The sequence below is a fragment of the Rhea americana genome, unplaced genomic scaffold, assembly GCF_003343005.1.
Source record: "Rhea americana isolate MKP2758 unplaced genomic scaffold, rheAme1 scaffold_109, whole genome shotgun sequence".
In the NCBI taxonomy this organism is placed as follows: domain Eukaryota; kingdom Metazoa; phylum Chordata; class Aves; order Rheiformes; family Rheidae; genus Rhea; species Rhea americana.
In genome coordinates, this window is record NW_028185139.1 from 1,711,941 (window position 1) to 1,727,319 (window position 15,379).

At 36.7% G+C, this 15,379-nt stretch overlaps 1 protein-coding gene across 4 annotated transcripts in view; it reads right to left on the minus strand.

Moving 5' to 3' along the window:
• Positions 1–13,782, minus strand: part of DISP1 (dispatched RND transporter family member 1) — an 84,558-nt gene extending 70,776 nt beyond the window's left edge. The window contains exons 1-5 of one of the 4 annotated variants that reach the window (XM_085311777.1): positions 13,494–13,782; positions 11,868–12,059; positions 9,443–9,585; positions 8,724–8,843; positions 8,197–8,361 (exon numbers count right to left, since the gene is read on the minus strand). The gene's annotated coding sequence lies outside the window, so the exon portion shown is untranslated. Of the gene's footprint in view, positions 1–8,196; positions 8,362–8,723; positions 8,844–9,442; positions 9,586–11,867; positions 12,187–13,493 lie in introns of those variants that run through there. The other 3 variants (XM_085311803.1, XM_085311787.1, XM_085311797.1) reach the window with 3 other exon arrangements.
• Positions 13,783–15,379: the final 1,597 nt, after the last annotated feature.

A 15,379-nucleotide genomic window follows, 5' to 3' on the forward strand; every position in this document is an offset into this window, starting at 1 on the left:
TACAATGGCTCAAACCACTACCAATTTCTAATGGCCTAAATGAAGCAATCTGGTCTTATTCCAAATGTTATTGAGCCCAAAGTCATACGAAGGAAAAGATACAAGCAGCAAAACCTAAAATTAAAAGCCACTACTAGCAGTCTTTGTATTTAGGTCAAGTAACAAAAGAAACTAATTTGGACATGAAAAAGCAGTGTCTGGATACCTGATTTACTCCTGATCACTAGAAGCTGTTGAAACACTCCAAAAGGTTGTTCATGAAACATTATTTTGACTACAATGTGATACAGAATAATCAAAAAACAGTTTGAACAGTCAGTTTTTACTATGAATATAAAGCTGTGGATGAATATTTTATTTGTAGACCAAGTCYATGTGCTAGCTCTTCAGCAAGTTTTAATTGTCACTGTCTCCTAAGTCCACTTCTAGTGTTTTCCCAGTGTTTTTCAAATTAGATTTTGTAACATACATATAGGTTCTTTTCTTAAAAGCAGGATCCCATTTTGTGCAAGTTCAATTTAAAACATTCAAAATTCATCCAAAAAATAACACACATTTTTGTAGGTAGCTAATTTCTTAATACAAATACATAAGCTCAAAATCGTATCTCTTATCAAAGAACTGTAACAGCGCTTTAACAAAGCAGGAAGTTGTATTGCAGTACGAGTACTGTCACTGCCTCCTTCTAGCAAATGATTTCATTTCACCAGCGCAAATTTTATCATAATTATTTTCCACTGCTTCTACTCTCTCAAAGCATTCCTGTATCATAATGTTATAGAATATAAATTTTCACACTTCAGAAACCCAACATCTTGTTTGGAAATAGCCTTGAAAAACTGGCATATGGCCAACTTGCAACTGATACTACAGTTTAAATGCCTTCCTAGCAAAGTTGCACAAACTTCAAAATACTCTGGGATCAGTCATTAAAATGTTTTTGTTTCAGTTACAACACTAATGAAAACCAAATGTCTAAATTTATTTTAGCTAGCTTAATGGTCTAGGGACTTCACTGAAGAGAAAGGTCTGAATCAACCCCCCAGCTGAATAGTCAGTACAACATTTCAGAGAGATGGGGCTAATACCTGGAAAAGATTTAATTATAAGAGTGTTTCAGCCACAGATTTAATTAAGGAGGCCTAATTAATTGTCTCAATTTGTCTTCAATTACTATTTGCTGAAACTATGTGCTTCTAGCTGCAAGTTTTCCTGATTCCATTTGYGAACAGATTCCAGATCCAAAACTAATGCTACGCTACAGCATCAGCTATTGCAAACGGGATGATTTTACCTGTCCAAATTAGGTGCACAATAACTAACCTTGTTCAAAGTCTATGCTTTCCCGAAGTGTTTGCTTGTAAAACAGACAGAAAGACTTCATGTAAGCATATCGCTGGGTTAATATACATGCCTCATTCAGAACACAGGAATATTCTGGGTGGGAAATTTAGAATCCAAAATGCAACACTTTGCACAAAGCTGCCTTTCAGCTAAGAGCCATGACATGCTGCTGCCCGTTTAATCCATATCCTCTACAACTAGGTCAGCAATTCTATGCCGGTTTTGTACATGCTTGAAAATTTATATTTTTTTTTCCTGAAAATACATTTTAGAAAGCCTTGTACATTCTTCTCTACAGCAAACAATATCAGGGTTCTGTTAAAACAAAATCAACACAAGCTGATATAAGTATCTACATTTTCATTTACAGCATTGTTGACTACCATCCATACCAAGATATTGAGAACAGGCACCACCTGTTTCCAACTAGCTTCAAACTGTTTAACTGCACAATTAGTGACAGCTGCTAAAAAGTCCAAAATATCAGGGAAAAAAAAATAAAAGTTTAACAACTGCTATATAGCATTGAGGTAAGCCAGAGTCTTTTGCTAAATATGAGGCATTATAATACATACAATACTCTAAACATGTACATTCACATTTCACAGTGTTCTTTCAAAAGTTAAGTTTATCTGCAAGAATGCCAGAGTCAAYGCATAATGAGTATTTGTAGGACAGCAGAACAAGCGTATTTTCTGCATAATTCTAGAATGTTACRTATTTAAGAAATTCCTGGAAGGGAATTTCCAAATACTCATCCCTACATGTAGAGCCACACTTACTATTTATTCAAGAACTTGTACAACAAACACTTAGAAGATTTAAGACAAAAAAGAGAGACTAGAGGATATATTTTACTTAAGAGGCAATATCAAGCACGCCTATCCCAATCCAAAAAGAAAAGCTAAGATTCAGTCATGTGACATTTAATYGGTTATTCCCTAAAACAAGTAAAATCTGATCTCGAGCGAGAAATAAAAGGTTTTATGTCATTGACCATAGGGTAAGCAGGCTTTAAAACACCAATTACCACTTTACTTGAAACTGCAGTTTCCTTATTAACATTGACATTCTCATCATGCTTTCAAAAGCATGTGCRAGTCTCCTCTTTTCTAGCATACCAGTCTTTCTAGCATACCAAAACACTGAAATAAGCATATAAAAAATTATTCTTTTCAGAGTAATATCATCACACGCTTACAGTGATTCAGTTACTCTTCTGTATTTCAGAGGTTCTTCTTATGAAAACTAGAAGATAGAATCCTAGCACTAAATAGCTGATAAATGTTTTTGTTAATCCCAAAAGGAGGTGAAAAAAGTAATAGAGCAGAGAAATTCTAGACTCCTACACTTACTTCACAAAAAGCATAACAAAACTGTATGCAGGGTCATATGCATGAAGACTCATGSTCTTGATCACTGCTTTGAAGTTTCTCTCTCAAACTTGCTCTCTCTAAAAGCAACAGCCAACATGATGAAATAGTTCAGCTGTTTAAATGAGAATGAAAAAGCATAGGAATAGTAATTCCTTATGCCTCCTTCTTCCCTAAACCCACAACTTGCCCTTCGCCACTTTAAGGAAAGGGAGAATCAAGACACCACCTTTATCCTTCATGAGAAMAATATAATTATACAAGATAAAAAAGACTGAGTAGTATGAATTCAACCATGCCCTTGAAGAAACTTAAACAAACAAAAAAAATGCTCAGGATGAATTTTCTCAAAACCTGGCAGTCTTACAGAACAGTCATATGCATAGCTCTATCTAGCAAAGAGATCCACCAACAAAATACCACAGAGATGTGAAAATGCCTTTGCTTATTAAACCTAAATACTTACGCATCTGAATTTATTTCAGGCATTCAGCACAGACAACTCAAGAGTATTTGGATTAAACAAGCAATATTCCTAGAAACYGAGGATAACAAATTGCTGTTCTTCTCTACCAGAAGATGTTTGCACAGAGTAACGTAAAATTGCAGATCACAAAGTTTAGAAGACTGCCAAATCCTACCACCACTGAAGGGGAACTGTAGTCCTAAGTCATGTCATAAGTCATAAGTTTTAAACCTATTGCTTTAGGCCTGTAAAGTGAATCTATTAAACAATAYTGAAATTCAACTACATGTTAATTCTTCCTTCATAGAAAAGTGATCACGTCAAAAGGAGATTAACGGAGAAATGATAATATTGACGAACTGAATCTCATAAACTCAGAATATTAAGACTGACTTTTATAGAGAAGAATAAAATGATACATGTTAAACCTTCCCCATTGAAGCAGAACAGTCTAACACTTTCCATAGATACTGCATTCTTGTTTTAATACCTCATCTACTTGGGTACTAGTTTAAAACACACCTCAGGTCACATGAACTGTTCCATAACAGTAATCCAGAGACAGGTACCACTCGAGAACAAGCTGGCRACTCAACTTCCTTCAAATCAATATGCCCACAGGAGCGATCACTTCATTCAAAATAATAGTATTTCACTATAGTCTTCCCCCATTGCTCTTAGCATTTGAGACTTTTYCACTGCACGTAAAGAGAAATCATTTAAATAGAGAATCTTTTTTCTCTACAACAAAATACTGATGATTTTTTTTTTTTCTGTTAGCCAACACATTTTTAAGCTGCTTTTAGCAAGCCTAAAGGGAACRTTACTTTATACAGCACAACTGAAAGCATTTAATAGATTGCTCCATGAACATTTGGGCTCCTTGCGGCTGTTCGCTTTAGCTCTGGAAGCTAGCTGTTTGGCCTACAAGGCCTGATGAAAAATGAGGGAATTCAGCAGATGTCGGCAGCTGTTTTTGTTTTCTTCCCCCTGTCCGTACTCTGAGTGGCTTTACCCACTATAGTACCATAAATTTCTTTGCATATGTAGTGGTATAGRACAAAGTCATTGCCATCATGCCCAAGGAGTTCCAGAATTAAGTTTATCTTGACATGCACAAAAGGCTCAGTTTTACCAAGAGAACTTCTGCCGTTAGATACATGTTTTTCTTCCTTGGACATCTTTCACTTTCCAYGGAAGTCCATCTCTTCACTCTTCTCCCATTCCTTTGCTTCTTGACTTTTGGCTTCCTCTCTGACAAGGAAGCTAAGCATGTGTCCAGTAGCAGTTAGCAGCCCTGTCCTTAAGGGCTGCACAGCTTCGAAGAATGAGGCATTAGCAGTACTTAGTCTACCTGTTTATATCCTAGTGCAATAAAGACAGTGTTCATTTTCTTTAGCTTTGAAACATGCCTCTCTCCATGTCTCCTCTTACGCGTGACCTAGGAGAAGAATCAGTTAACATCTGACTTCTCCTTTAATTCTGCACTTTCCTTAGTGGTTACCTAACAGCAGGGTCTGGCATGCTCTGTGGGTAGTTTGCATGGGTTTGAAAGTCAGCAGTCTGTTCTGAATCAGGATTTAAGGGGTTGAACGCTCAAATTCATCTATTTGTGTGATCCTTACTTTGGAAAAAGAATAGTAAGAGAGCAGTGAGGAAGGGGAAAGCAGATGGTTTTAAAAGTCAAAAGAACAGACCAGAAATACTTTGAGTGTCACATTATACAAGTAGCCTCTCCCAGGCTGATGGCCTATGTATGGGTAGTCTTTTTTTTTTTTTTTTTAATTTTATTGTTACAGCAGCCAGACAAAACTCAATACTTTCCTCAGATCATAGGGAATCTAGGACCTTTCCTTGCTTCATGAAGATAAATGAAATAGCAGGTTTTTTGCAGCTATGCTGCACTACCCAGTTCTTGGGACTGCAATAATACATGTATATTGTTCTCACATTTAAATGCTGATACATAACAGTATTAACAGATTAACATGATGCCAAAGTACTACAGGGCACACAAAACARTCAGGCTTACTTCCCTGCCAAGAAAGAAAAGCAATCCAGAAATGCACCTGGAAGACTAACAAACCAGCGCAAAAAAAGATGWACATAGAGACTCATCTGTATCAATACATTCCAAAGTGCACTTAATCTATTTGCAATGTAAAAGTAAAATTTATGTTCACTGGCCAGTTGAATTCCCAGTAAGAAAAGCATCATTTGGATGCAGAACATGAATTTGAAAAGTTATCATGAACCTTCTCTACCTCATTCCTCTGTAAACAAACATTAAGAACCTGACATATCCATGGCAACTTGTGCTGTGGAAACCAAACCTAAACATAACCTTTTTTAAAAGTGATGTCAGTTCTTTCAAATAGAATTCACTGAGGGAACTATAAACCCTGTAGGGTGACACTAATAATAAATTTAAATGTAAACTTCAGTGGAGACCTAACCTAAAAAACACACACCTGGAGAAAGAAGCCCACGGGGATTCCAGTCTGATTGCACCAGACTGAAAGAGGTATTTCATTGCCCTCAAGACCCCACATCATATCTCACTGTTTAGCACTTACAGTTTGTTAAAACAGAATTGTTATTCTCATATGGCCCCCAGCCTTCTAAGCATAGGAATGTTGTATTGCTATAACAATCCTGAAAGTCACCTCAGTTTGGACTGATACAACCTCCCCTCTTAGAAAAGTGAGGCAGGACAACACAACTGTGATTCTTCTGGTAACATTTAAATTCTGCAAGCTTTACTACAAGGTAACTTTATAAATTTTGAATAGATCCAAGCAACTGTACTACATCTGAAGTCTTTGAGAAAGGAGCTATCCTCAGCAGCAGTTAGGAGGGAAGAAGGAGAAAAGGCTGCATTTTCACATGCAGCAAACAGTTAAGTGGAAAATGTACATGAYGGTAAATTCCACTGTGGTAGGTATTTTTAAGCTACCCTTTAAGGTATTAGCTTTTAATGCAGAAAAAAAGATGAGTGTCTTAAGAGTTTCTATCTCTGTAGCTATTGATAAAAACTGATAGTTACAGCATTAGGTGCTGCTTGTGGAAAACAAGGAAAGCAATTAAATATGCCCTTCAGCAAATCATAATTCAGTATCATATTAAAAAAAAATGCTGACAGCTCCGTCTCCTAGGCCTGAGTTCCAGCTACCGGGCTACATTGCCTCTTATTTCTGCATCTTAATTGCTAGTTTCAACAAACAGGACATGCAAGATAAAAGCTGGTATCTGCTAATGAGTGGATGTTTTATTTCATATCTTARTTCTAAATTACAGTAATGAGAAGAGCAGTCTGCAATCTCAGATTTTGATACCAAATTTGCATGGTTTGATGACTGCGATTTCTCCCTTGCACCCAAAGCAATTTTATGTGATACTGGGGAAGAAAGAAGATTCTGGAAGTTTATAGATGCCAGTATACACTTAGCTTATGAACTGTATGATATTTATAGCTATAAAGTAGAAGCACAACAGAAAGCTTAGGTTAGAAGGCTTATAAAAGTATTTTTCTGTCTGGTATGAAATATTACTTTTCCCTGAAGAGAAGGGAGTGGGAGTGGAAATGAGGGTGTATGGATGTGCTACTTTGATAGAAACAATATCACASAAAAAAATATAATGATTAGCATGAAACTGATGCTATTACCCAAAATGATATCTTTTTAAATTTGTATGCTCTGGCTTTCTTTGTACTGTGAAATTCTTCTACAATTTTCTCATCCTAGAAAATAATGGTTGGAAAGCAGCTCAATAATTCAGCTAATCCACCTGCTCAGAACTAGATTAAAAAAGCATGGTCCAGATGTAGTTAATCTGTTCTTTAAAAAAAAAAAAATCACTCTGAAAAATAGAAATCCCACAAGCTTCCTAAGCAATTTTATTTGAGCAGTTCAYTTTTTTTCTAGTGAGTATTTACATAATCTCTGTGGCCATTTAAACCCACTACTGCTGGTCCTATCTTTAGGGTGGCTATGGTGAAAACACTTTCCTCTTCTTGCATCTTGCCTGAAGACAATTCTTCCTTCTTCTTGTAGTCTTTTGTTCTTTAAAAGAAACTATTCTGATTTTTGGTGGGAAAAAAAAAAATCTTTCAAAGACTTTGTTCTCTTTATTTTCCTCTATACGCTCTCCAGCCATTCTACTTTTCTTGAGGTGGAATGTCTAAACCTATAGTGAAGGACTGTCATACAATTTATAGAAAGTTATCCTGCTTACACCTTTGTATATCTGACCTGTTTGCAACACTAAGGCAATAAATCAGACGCAATTCTGTTAACCACCACCAGATCCTTTGCACAAAGTTCCTTCTGCTCCCCTATTGTTACTTGTATGACTGATTACCATTAAATGGAGGATCTTGGGTCTTGCCCTCATTTGAAACATACTTTTCCTCAGACTCCATCTCCAGTGTGTTTAAATTTTTCTGAACCCTACCCATGTTTTCCAACATGCTTGCAGCAATTCCCAGCTCGGCACCATCTGCTGCTAATATTGTATAGCCTTAACTTTTCACTTAAGTCGAAATTAGTGACAGAACCCTGCAGAGACTCTTCAGTCTAGACATCCTTCTGGTTTGACAGTGATCCATGAAACTACTTTACATTTTCCACCAACTTTATGGTATTTAGAGAAACATTTTCCTTGCATTTTACAAGGATTGTATCATTAGATTTGCCTCATTAAAACAAAGACATATCTGTTTCTCCAAAAGCCACGAGACTTGATACCATGTCATAAACAGAGATTTGACTGCTTGTCAATTTGGTTTTCAAAAAATCCACATTGGCCTTTTTTATTATCGTGGTATTTTTTCCCCTCTAAGAGCTTACAAAATAGTTCATACTTGTTACAACCTTTTTGCAAATGGTCTCTAGCTCTCCACTGGTTCTTATCTGACCCCTTTAGATACAGGTAACGTCTTAGATTATCCTACCACCACTTTTCTTTTCTTAAAAAAGAAAAAAAAAACAAAACCAAAAAAACACACTTTACCTGACTACACAAAAATTAAGAGTGGTTCTGAGATTAAGAACCAGCTGAAGCAAAAAAGCTGTAGTTGAATTTCATCTGCTTTTCAGATTAACACTTCTGCAAGTATTCCTTATTATTTTCCTCTTCTAAGGAGAGTTTTGGTGTCAGCTGTAATTGCAGTTTATCCTGCAATAAAGATAAGTCAAACAAGTAACACGTTAAACATTGGTTTTCTCAGCATCACCTATCACACCTTTACTCGGTAGCAAGACAACTCCTTATTTTTCTTACTGCTAGATAAACTATTCTAGTAGTACACTATCTTATGCTTTTAATACTCAATGCATCATCATAGGCTTCCTACAGTTCAAATATGGCAAACAGATACAAAGACAGACAAGGGCCCACATTAAAAAAAGCCCTCTGGACTGAGCCCTATTAACGTACACAGTTTACTGTTACATGTTGTACAGTATGATGTCTTTGTATCATGCATTTCTATAAGCATATCAGTCTCTTAATTTTGATTTTAAAATTGTTTGACATACCTTTGYAAGTGTCAACTCTGTTCTCAGCCAGTATGTGCTCACTCAAATTTATAAAAATCACCTGTTGGAACATTTGAGAGCACATAGCCAAAAAATCATGCACCAATTCTTTTTTGATAGCTAGGAGGAAAGAAAACACACAGTCAGTCATGGAATACACACCCACAAGATTTTAGCATTGTCAGATAAAATCATTTTTCTTAAAATCCACACCAAATCAAAGTATTAAGTTGTCACAGGGCCCACAAGTTCATAATTAGATGCAAAAAGTTTTCATCCTGGGGAAGAGTTTCCATATTCAATACATTTGCCTTTCTAGACTAGTTCAAGAGAGGAAAGTTTCAAACGTGTGAAATAAATASAAAAAGTTTTCTTCATAACATAGAAACCTTTCTGTCTGAAGATAAAATTTCATTAATGTAAACAGTATTGAAAGTACAAATTTCTCTCTTTTTTAAAAAAAGGGTAAAAACAGAAATGTAAAACATTTCCTTATGAAAGGAAATCAAGTTCATCCAAACCAGTATTTCTTTCTTCCCTCCCCCACAAAACAGGTTGCAACCAAGTGATTTCTGGAAACTTTTTCACCACCCAGCTTCTTAATTGTCTGCCCCCTAGTTTAGTAAGCATCTAGCAGCAGCCCACATTCAAGTTGTGGCCAGTCTAGTTTGGTAAACTGGAAAAACAAATCTTTATGTTACACATGGAAATGATCTTACAGCTCACTAGTGTTAAACGAGACTTCCTGCTCCCATCTTTTGCTTCCTTTTCTGGACGAGCTGCACCAGTCCCACCTCGTGGTTGTTCTGCTATGCATCTGGCCTCGTGCGSAGCTCACTGAACTCGGTAACCAGAAGGTAACCTAACCAAATAAATTTAAAATCTAATTTTCTACAAGGTTCGCAACTTAAATAGGCTTATGCCATGAATAGCTAAGCATGAGGAAGGTACAAAGCACAAGGCAGGACTATATTGCTGGGTTTGGATACAGGAAATTTCTGATCTAGGAAACTAGTTACATGTATTTGCCATGGTTTTATTTTCTTTATATACTCACACACACACACTATTTGTTATATAAAATATACTACTAAAAGCAGGAAATTTCTGACCTATATTTCCCAACAAGTACTGTCACTACAACYTAAAATGCCACACACAGTAAGAAAGAGTACAGCTGCTGAACATGGCAGCTATATCCATAACTAAAGACTACTTGACTCCAGCTTCCTGAGGTCCTCTAACTTGACAGGCTACAAAAGTCTGAATTCACTGAATGAAGGTAGCAATGAGAGAAAAATTTAAGCAAAGTTGTTTAATTTAAGGAACAAAGTTGTTGCATCAGTTTCCCTGACTTGCCCTTCTCCATGTAAGGCGTTTGTTTTTAACCTGTGTTTTATTACACTAAACAGGAAATTACCGAAGAGTATCCACAAACAGCTTATTCTTAAGAAAGTTATTTCTTATTAAGAATTACCAAAATATTTATCCTGAACCACTTTTGAAGGTTAGAGAAAAGGCCAGTTTAAGAAAAACAAACCCCAAACCATTTTGGGCACATGAGAACACACGCTAGTTTGCCTGCCTCAAGAATAGTAAAACATAGATTAGAAGGTCATATATTTCTGAAAATTAATAGCCTTTCTACTGTAAATATTATTGGCAAAGTCATCATAAAGAAAAGCTGTGAAAGAGCTTCTGCAAAGTAACAGATTTTTAAAAGCYAGTAATGGGGGGCAAAAAACCCACCCCCCCAAACACATCTGCCTTCATGTGGATGGATTGTGAACTGCGAATTGAATTGTGAATTGAAGTTGGATGTCCACCCAGGTTCACTTCAGTGATGAAAATCCATTTTACAAACAAATCACTTTAAAATCCCCGTAATTGTTGGGAAATCCCTGTTGTAAAGCTATTTGGTTTGCAGAACTCAACAATATTCAAGTGGTGTGACCCTCTTGTGGAAAGGCTATGGAAAAGAATCTGTCCGGAGTTTGTGTTGGCCAAGCAAATCAATACACTTAGTCATAACTCAGCAGCACTACTTACAAAGCAAGGAATTGTTTTTGCAATAATGCCATCTCTACCATTTTTTAACAGAGAACAAGTTGCCAAAGTACTGAGTTTGCAGTGGATCTTAAGCCGGCTTTGCCTAACAGATTATACGCAAAAAAGCGATTTAATACAACAGCTAAGCATTTACACTTGAAGACAATTACAGATCACGGTCAAACCATATCACCATTTCCTTCAGCAATCTTAGTGTATATACATTAGTACACAATGATACATGCCACTGAATACATTTTGTTTTCTAAAGCTCTTGATACAAATTTTGCTTTATTTTGTGAACTTTCATTGTCAAAAGGATAAATGATGACTAACTCATGCCCATAAAACTTCCAGGAATATCAGGGCCTTAGAATTTATTTTCACAAAAGAGAGTTCTAAACCATATGAATGCTTTTAAAATTTTTATTATGATATATATTTCACATGATTTAACTTCAAAGAGTCTTAAGATTAAGTTACAGAATTGTTGCAATACTTGCTGTAGATTTTTCTTACAATATTAAAAAAAAAAACTTATCAACACTAAGTGAGAACATATGTTTGAGACTAGGGTAAAGTTTATTCCAAGYGGCTAAAATTCCATTCAGCTTTATATAATTATTTTGAACAGCATACATATTAAATATTTAAAACTTACTTACATATTCAAACTGTGTGGCAAACTATCTTGTAGTTTTCTAAGCTCAAAACATTGCAATCGTAGCAATCTTTAATTAAACTCTGTTCTCAAAGTTCCCCTCTTCCTTCCTCCCACCCACAGGATCCCCACAACACCAAGTTCCCATACAACTTAAAAGTTCTGTCCGACATCGGTGTTGTGATATTAAGTATTTTTAGTTCTATTTTAGTTTCTACGCTCAGTAATACTACCAATGGGAGCGATAAGAACGTTCAGAGAACAAAYTGTAAGAGAAGTTCCTAATAAAGTCTTTTCACTTCATGTCTAGAAGCATCTTCAGTYCACATTTACAGGTATCAAGCAAACACATCTTACAACTAATAGGAACGTGCGAAAGCTCTGAGATGAGGCCAAAGCTATATCAGAAGTATAGTTTCAACTCCAGCACAAACCTGAAGCACAGCTGTAATCTGAGCTGTATCATTCCACCCACTTTCCAGGTAAAATAGGTTTTATGTTTACAAAAATGCACCTTCTCAAATCTCACTATTGATGCTCCACTCTGTATACAAACACTTAATCACAGACAGGCACTTCACAAAAGATGCATTCAATATATTGGTGATAAACACATCTTCCCTGAACTAAAAAGACAAAAACATGTATTTTTACACATAAGGTTGGTTAAGACAACTTAGAGATGCTTGCATTGAAAGAATCAATTTAAGTCTGTCATTTTACATTCAAAATATTTTTAAAGCCTACTCATTGTTCAGGTGAGCAAAAGTCATAGGAAGACACACCGATGTTGTTTTTAAACACTCAAACTTGAAATGACACTCATCAACTCTCTGTTCAAAAACTTAGGAAAACTGCAAATGTGATACTTTGCAAAAGCAAGTGACAAGCACAATATTAGCCACAGCAAGAAAAAAAGAAAAAAAAAACTTACTGCCTTTGAGTTTTATTCTTTGTTACAGYACCAATAAGAATGTCTTATCACATGTAAGGATGGCAATGGCAAAGAAAAACACTGGGAGCCCTACAACAGAAGGCTGTTTGCAGCCCTTGACCAACCTTAGTTACATAAAGACAGGAGATAAAGAATTAAAGCTCTAGGGGCCCCGAGATTCTCGACAACTCAGGAATAACAATAGTCTCAATTGCTAAGTGTTATGGCTATGCACAAGAAAGCACTAGTGCTCAGACCACAAGCTTAACCCTGGAATGTAAATATTTTCAGATGAGAAGGGATACATCTCTCCTGTTAAAGCTAGAGCCTTCTCCTTACCATTTTATCTACATGTCAAGTTTATTAACAAGAGGAGAGTATACAAGCATAAAATACAGTGTATCCATCTGCTAATAGTTATGGTCTTAGTCACTTTTAATTATACAACATAACTCTTGTGCTATGTAGCATAAAACACCAAAAGATGGTTTTATCATGCTGCGTTTGTCTGTTTCTATGAAAAGAACTCAATACTAATAGAATAAGATACAGAGCAAAACCTTTCTTCAAAAACCCTTATAGGGACAGCTAACATTATTTCCAGCCCCAGGTGGGACACACAAGTATCAGAATGCAAGTTTTTCACTTCTATCACAGATAATAAAGATGAGGGAGGGAATAAGAGAATAAGTATGGGGGACATAAAAACAGTGTTTCTTTTGCAGCCTTCATAAGCTGAGCATGCCGAGAGCCCACTGCGCCCTGTGCCACYGATGACATCCTGCCGTGCCCCTCTTTGGGATCCCTGCAGTTCCCCTCATCCTGGGCAGCGTGTCTTGAGCTCTCTGTAGCAAAAATCCCCCAATTCCCCACCACAGCACCCAGATTTCCCCTCACAGCCATGGGCTTTATGTGCCCTTGTTCCCTTTTCCATTCCCCTATCCCATATTAAGACCACACAGCTCAACCACTAGCTCTTCTCCTGAGTGGCTGTCCCCTTATATATATTATATTCCTATTTAAATTCACATGGTACTTTGCTGCCTATCTACCAGTTCCTCTTGCTCTCTTCCCACGTTGCTACCTTTGATCTCTACAAACCCTTCCTCTTGTTGAGGTCTCTTACCCCACACCATCAGCAGCAACTTTCAGTCTCCTGTGGCACCCTGCTTCCCATGCTTCATTCCTAGCATCGCTTTTCTTTTTTGGCCACACTCATCTGATCTGATTGCTTCCACTTCTAGATCTTTTCCTTCCCAATGCACCATATGCCACCGGTACTCCTTCCCCACAGGTCTCCCTGCCAGAAATATTTCTGTTACACTGCGTGCTAAAGAATCTCCTACATAGCAAGTTAAACTACTATTAATAAGCATAGACAGCACACGATAACTTGAACACGTGCACAACACTTTCACCTTTCAAAAATCCCCAGTTAAGAAGCCATGAGCTGCCTGTAAAGCAACCTTCTCTGCTATTCTAGTTTTCACCAAGCTAGCTGGATTGTATTCCAACAACCAGCGTGTTTCTGAACAGCTTTTGACTTGACAGATGTAATGTTCAAAAACTACGGAGAGATGGATTAAACAAATACCTTTTTGATTGCTATGAACCTCAAAACCAAAATTCAGATGTAAATTTGGTGTGGCTGTTCTATTACTATCAAAAAATGCATGCAAGTGTATAAGCTTCATGAAAAGAGACCCCCTTAAAAGGCWAGTTATTGTAACAGAGGTCTCATTTTGACAGTAAAGCTATGACGTTTTTCATCTGCAACAGAATATTGATCTATCAACAATTATGTTTATGTAAATGTAAATATTAATTGTAAAAAGTTTAAGCTATCTATATTAGTCTAACTGAATGCATAACTTAGGCTATAATATATTCTTACGCTACATTGTGAAAGCAATCTGCTTATTTAGGGCCTTCTCAAAAACAGCATTTTCACACCCTCCTATAGGGCTTTTATTTATTATTTTTTATTATTTTTTGCACTTCACACCAAAGTACAGCTGACTTCGTAAAAACTGCTCACAGGAAGTCACACTAAACTCAGAAATACCATATGGTCACTGAACAAGAAAATACCCATGGTTACAAAACCAAATTAATCCCACTAACTGCTTTGAAGAGAGATAGCTGTAGACTCACTAATTATCTGAGGTGCTTATTATGTATTTCAAAGTTTGAAAGTAATTCTATACTTCTATCAAAGCCAATAAATCAACCATCTCTGTTAAAGGCTTAAAGGAAAAGTAAGACTTACCACTCAAATCTATCAATAACATATGAGAAACATTACTATGAAAGCCATTCAAAAAGTCTCCTCAAGGGAAAGGGYAAGATTATGAGAACTAAGTGTTTTCACATGTTCTTTCTACCTTTGTTCTTTTACAGCCTTATTTTTCACCTCTTCTATAGTAAGACTTTATTTTTGGAGGTTACTAATCTGAATTCCATCTCTTTCTTCTCAGGGCCCTTTGGGACCACTCTCGCCCATCAATACCTTTTATTCCTGCCACAGTGATTCTGTGATCAGTCAAAAAACAGTTCTGCATGGCATTCCCCAACAGTCAAATTAGCAACAGCAGCAAATTTGGAAAGAACTGGCGAGTAGAAAGTTATTTGAAGGGACAAGACGACTACTTTCTCAATGTTTTAAGCCCGTCCAYTGGGAGATGGTGAACAAGCTTCATCCTTAACTCACATCTCATGTATTAATGAGATAGGGAAGGCTAAACTGAAGCAAAACTGCTGCAGCTGCCACATACTGAAATCCAACCGCTGCTGCTGCTTCTCCAGGTTCTGCGGAGGCAGAGAGCCACCAGCGCAGCCTTATTTATCACGTCGCATATCACATCCACAAACAACCTTAACTCTGCTCTGATGAGCTCAAAAGCAGCTCAACAAAAAGCAACACAAACCAACTCAATGCCAGCAGATCTAAATGAAAAACYCAACATCTGCATTTCAGTCTCTACACAGAGACAGTACTATCCAAACAGGCAA